The sequence below is a fragment of the Passer montanus genome, unplaced genomic scaffold (genome assembly GCF_014805655.1).
Source record: "Passer montanus isolate IOZ18808 unplaced genomic scaffold, ASM1480565v1 scaffold213, whole genome shotgun sequence".
Taxonomy (NCBI): Eukaryota; Metazoa; Chordata; class Aves; order Passeriformes; family Passeridae; genus Passer; species Passer montanus.
In genome coordinates, this window is record NW_024366737.1 from 282,302 (window position 1) to 287,958 (window position 5,657).

The 5,657-nt window shown below is 54.1% G+C and overlaps 1 protein-coding gene across 1 annotated transcript in view; it reads right to left on the reverse strand.

Moving 5' to 3' along the window:
* Positions 1 to 5,228, reverse strand: part of KCNE1 (potassium voltage-gated channel subfamily E regulatory subunit 1) — an 11,099-nt gene extending 5,871 nt beyond the window's left edge. Inside the window, exon 1 of the mRNA XM_039709540.1 lies at positions 5,180 to 5,228. The gene's annotated coding sequence lies outside the window, so the exon portion shown is untranslated. The remainder of the gene's footprint in view (positions 1 to 5,179) is intronic.
* Positions 5,229 to 5,657: the final 429 nt, after the last annotated feature.

Consider the following 5,657-nt stretch of genomic DNA (forward strand, 5'->3'; position numbering starts at 1 on the left):
TCCTGCTCCCTGAACCTGGATCCGGATCCCTGAGCCTGGATCCTGCTCCCACAGCCTGGATCCTGCTCCCACAGCCTGGATCCTGCTCCCACAGCCTGGATCCTCCTCCCACAGCCTGGATCCTGCTCCCAGTGGAGGGCACCCAGCCCAGTGGGCACCTTCAGCTCCAGCCCAGCCCTTCCTGCCCAGTCTGGGCTGGGCTGATCTCCAGCAGCTCAGCTCCAGAGGCTGCTGGTGCCACCAGGGTTTAAAAGGGAAAAGGGAATTTTCTGTCCTGGAATGCACCTAAAATTTGTGACACTCAGCTTTGGAGCTCAACAGGAATTTTGTCCTCAAGCACTGAGAGCTGGAGAGAGCCCAGAGGAGGCTCCAGGATGAGCAGAGGGATGGAGCAGCTCTGCTGGCAGCAAAGGCTGGCACAGCTGGCATTGTTCACCTGCACAGGAGAAGCTTTGGGCTGAGCTCAGGGTGGCCTTGCAGGGCCTGCAGGAGCCCCAGGAAAGCTGGAGAGAGACAATTCCCAGGGGATGCAGGGACAGCACTCAGGCAGTGGCTTCCAACTGGTAGATTTCCATTCCAGTCCCTCATTTCCCTGTGATGGAAATGAGGGGCTGGGATGGAATTCTCAGAGCAGCTGCCCCTGGATCCCTGGCAGTGCCCAAGGCCAGGTTGGACACTGGGGCTGGAGCAGCCTGGCACAGTGGAAGGTGTCCCTGCCATGGCAGGGTTGGCACTGAGTGGGCTTTGAGGTCCCTCCCGGCCCAAACCATTCCAGGATTCCATAAAAACTGACTCGTGGCTGCCTCTATTTCTCTTCCCTGCTGAGATTTCAATGTGATTTTTATCACACAAACCGAGCTGGATGTGAAGGTGCAGATTTTAACAGCATTTTCTCAGCTCTCCCAATTCACAGCACCTCTATTTTCATTTCCACCAAGCAAATATCTCCAACCCTCTCTCCTATTGCTGCCAAAAGCGTCAGCAGCCAGCCCCAGAAACCCAGGCGGTTTAGAGGAACACTCACCTTTAGAAAACACAGCTCTATCACCAGTTCTGTGCTTTAATGCACAGAAATAAAGCCTGTGCTACTCTCAGAGCAAAAAACCAGCACAGCACATCACCCACCTCCCAGATTTTCTACCTTCCAAATGTTCTGCTGCTTCTCCAGTGCCATGAAGGATCCAGTGACCTCCCTGGCTCGTTTCCCTGCCATTCCTTCAGGGATGAGTAGCTCTGACACCGTTCCCATTACACAAGGGAGCCCCATTTCCTCACCCCAGCTGCCGGGAATTTTGCAACCCGGCAGCATCCAGGGCACTGCTCCTGCCCGAGCCGGGAGGGATCTGCAGCTCTGGGGGCTGCAAACACCTCCTGCAGCCCCCAGCTGTGCATGGCAGCCCTGCAGCCCTGCAGCCTGCCCGGGCCTGGCCTTCCCTGCTCAGCTGGGCAGCACCAGCCCTGCTCCTGGGTGGCTCCAAAGAGCAGCACCTGTGTGCTGGGGGCACTGAATTGTCCCCAAACCCCTAGGAATTGTCCCAAAAACTGCACTGAATTGTCCTCAAACCCCCACTGAATTGTCCCCAAACACCCTGGGAATTGTCCGCAAAACTCCACTGAATTGTCCTCAATCCTCCACTGAGTTGTCCCCAAACTCCTAGTGAATTGTCCCCAAAACCCCATGAGTGAATTGTCTCCAAAACCCCAGTAAATTGTCCCCAAACCCCCAGTGAATTGTCCCCAAACCTCCAGTGAGTGAATTGTCCCAAACCCCCACTGAATTGTCCCCAAAACCCCACTGAGTGAATTGTCCCCAAACCCCCACTGAATTGTCCCAAAACCCCCAGTAAATTGTCCCCAAAACTGCACTGAATTGTCCTCAAACCCCCACTGAATTGTCCCCAAATCCTCAGTGAATTATCCCCAAACTCCCACTGAGTGAATTGTCCCCAAATCCCCACTGAATTGTCCTCAAAACCCCACTGAATTATCCTCAAACCCCCACTGAGTGAATTATCCCCAAAACCCAGTACAAACCCCACTGAATTGTCCTCAAACCCCCAGTAAATTGTCCCCAAAACCCCAGTGAATTGTCCCCAAAACTCCACTGAATTGTCCTCAAAACCCCACTGAATTATCCTCAAACCCCCACTGAGTGAATTATCCCCAAAACCCAGTGAATTGTCCCCAGCCCCCCAGTAAATTGTCCCCAAACTCCAGTGAATTTTCCCCAAACCCTACTGAATTGTCCTCAAACCCCAGTGAATTGTCCCCAAAACTCCACTGAATTGTCCTCAATCCTCCACTGAGTTGTCCCCAAACTCCTAGTGAATTGGCCCCAAAACTCCACTGAATTGTCCCCAAAACCCCACTGAGTGAATTGTCCCCAAACTGCACTGAATTGTCCCCAAACCCTCAGTGAATTATCCCCAAACCCCAATGAATTGTCCCCAAACTCCAGTGAATCGTCCCCAAAACTCCACTGAATTGTCCTCAAACCCCCACTGGATTGTCACTAAACCCCCAGAGAATTGTCCCCAAACCCTCAGTGAATTTTTCATTTCCACCAAGCAAACATCTCCAACCCTCTCTCCTATTGCTGCCAAAAGCGTCAGCAGCCAGCCCCAGAAACCCAGGCGGTTTAGAGGAACACTCACCTTTAGAAAACACAGCTCTATCACCAGTTCTGTGCTTTAATGCACAGAAATAAAGCCTGTGCTACTCTCAGAGCAAAAAACCAGCACAGCACATCACCCACCTCCCAGATTTTCTACCTTCCAAATGTTCTGCTGCTTCTCCAGTGCCATGAAGGATCCAGTGACCTCCCTGGCTCGTTTCCCTGCCATTCCTTCAGGGATGAGTAGCTCTGACACCGTTCCCATTACACAAGGGAGCCCCATTTCCTCACCCCAGCTGCCGGGAATTTTGCAACCCGGCAGCATCCAGGGCACTGCTCCTGCCCGAGCCGGGAGGGATCTGCAGCTCTGGGGGCTGCAAACAGCTCCTGCAGCCCCCAGCTGTGCATGGCAGCCCTGCAGCCCTGCAGCCTGCCCGGGCCTGGCCTTCCCTGCTCAGCTGGGCAGCACCAGCCCTGCTCCTGGGTGGCTCCAAAGAGCAGCACCTGTGTGCTGGGGGCACTGAATTGTCCCCAAACCCCTAGGAATTGTCCCAAAAACTGCACTGAATTGTCCTCAAACCCCCACTGAATTGTCCCCAAACACCCTGGGAATTGTCCGCAAAACTCCACTGAATTGTCCTCAATCCTCCACTGAGTTGTCCCCAAACTCCTAGTGAATTGTCCCCAAAACCCCATGAGTGAATTGTCTCCAAAACCCCAGTAAATTGTCCCCAAACCCCCAGTGAATTGTCCCCAAACCTCCAGTGAGTGAATTGTCCCAAACCCCCACTGAATTGTCCCCAAAACCCCACTGAGTGAATTGTCCCCAAAACTGCACTGAATTGTCCACAAACCCCACTGAATTGTCCTCAAACCCCCAGTAAATTGTCCCCAAAACCCCAGTGAATTGTCCCCAAAACTCCACTGAATTGTCCTCAAAACCCCACTGAATTATCCTCAAACCCCCACTGAGTGAATTATCCCCAAAACCCAGTGAATTGTCCCCAGCCCCCCAGTAAATTGTCCCCAAACTCCAGTGAATTTTCCCCAAACCCTACTGAATTGTCCTCAAACCCCAGTGAATTGTCCCCAAAACTCCACTGAATTGTCCTCAATCCTCCACTGAGTTGTCCCCAAACTCCTAGTGAATTGGCCCCAAAACTCCACTGAATTGTCCCCAAAACCCCACTGAGTGAATTGTCCCCAAACTGCACTGAATTGTCCCCAAACCCTCAGTGAATTATCCCCAAACCCCAATGAATTGTCCCCAAACTCCAGTGAATTGTCCCCAAACTCCAGTGAATCGTCCCCAAAACTCCACTGAATTGTCCTCAAACACCCACTGGATTGTCACTAAACCCCCAGAGAATTGTCCCCAAACCCTCAGTGAATTGTCCCCAAACCCCAATGAATTGTCCCCAAACTCCAGTGAATTGTCCCCAAACTCCAGTGAATCGTCCCCAAAACTCCACTGAATTGTCCTCAAACCCCCACTGGATTGTCACTAAACCCCCAGAGAATTGTCCCCAAACCCTCAGTGAATTGTCCCCAAACCCCAATGAATTGTCCCCAAACTCCAGTGAATTGTCCCCAAACTCCAGTGAATCGTCCCCAAAACTCCACTGAATTGTCCTCAAACCCCCACTGAATTGTCCTCAAACCCCCACTGAATTGTCCTCAAACCCCCACTGAATTGTCCCCAAATCCTCAGTGAATTATCCCCAAACTCCCACTGAGTGAATTGTCCCCAAATCCCCACTGAATTGTCCTCAAAACCCCACTGAATTATCCTCAAACCCCCACTGAGTGAATTATCCCCAAAACCCAGTGAATTGTCCCCAGCCCCCCAGTAAATTGTCCCCAAACTCCAATGAATTTTCCCCAAACCCTACTGAATTGTCCTCAAACCCCAGTGAATTGTCCCCAAAACCCCACTGAGTGAATTGTCCCCAAACCCTCAGTGAATTATCCCCAAACCCCAATGAATTGTCCCCAAACTCCAGTGAATCGTCCCCAAAACTCCACTGAATTGTCCTCAATCCTCCACTGAGTTGTCCCCAAACTCCTAGTGAATTGGCCCCAAAACTCCACTGAATTGTCCCCAAAACCCCACTGAGTGAATTGTCCCCAAACTGCACTGAATTGTCCCCAAACCCTCAGTGAATTATCCCCAAACCCCAATGAATTGTCCCCAAACTCCAGTGAATCGTCCCCAAAACTCCACTGAATTGTCCTCAAACCCCCACTGGATTGTCCCCAGTGAATTGTCCCCAAACCCCAGTGAATTGTCCCCAAACCCCACTTCTCCCCGATCACAAGCCAGCAGTTCCATTTCCTTGCCCATGCAGACATCCCGCTATCCCAGAGCGGAACTCCCGCACTCCCAAAAACCCACCCAGCCCGGCGAATCCCCCGCAGGCTGGGGGCAGCTGCCAGCCCCGGGCAGCAAACACGGGCACGGCTGGAGCACGAACAAACCCCAGCCCTGCTGCCCCATCCGCTCAGCTCCTGCAGATTCCCGTTTTCCCTCCAGCCCCGCTCCCATGCCGGGCTGCCCGGACACACCTGCGGGGCTCCAGCCCCTCCTGGGCAGGGAGAGGTGCGGAGGTGGAGATGCCAGCCCTGGGGATGGGTGCGGGGCTCAGCTGGCTCTGGCTCTTGCAGGGCCACCAGCCCGGCTGTCACTGTCCCGTCCTGGCAGAGGCGAGCAGGGAAAAGCTGGGCTGGGAGGAGGAGGAGGAGGGAGGGAGGGAAGGAGGAAGGGAGGGAGGGAGGGAGGGCAGCAGAGCCGTGCCCGCTGCAGGTGCCCAGGTGGGAGGTGCTGAGGGGGCACCGCAGCTCCTGGCATGGGAGTTGTGCAGCCAGAGCAGCACAGGAGAGAGGGAATAATGGAATTCCTGTGGGAATAAACCCACAGGGATCCCCCAGTGCCAGCCCTGCCCTGCCCAGAGCCCCCAAATCCCACCCTGGGCACCCCTGGCAGCGCTGGCCAAAGGCTCCTGGAGCTCTGGCAGCCTCGGGGCCGTGCCCATTCCCTGGGCAG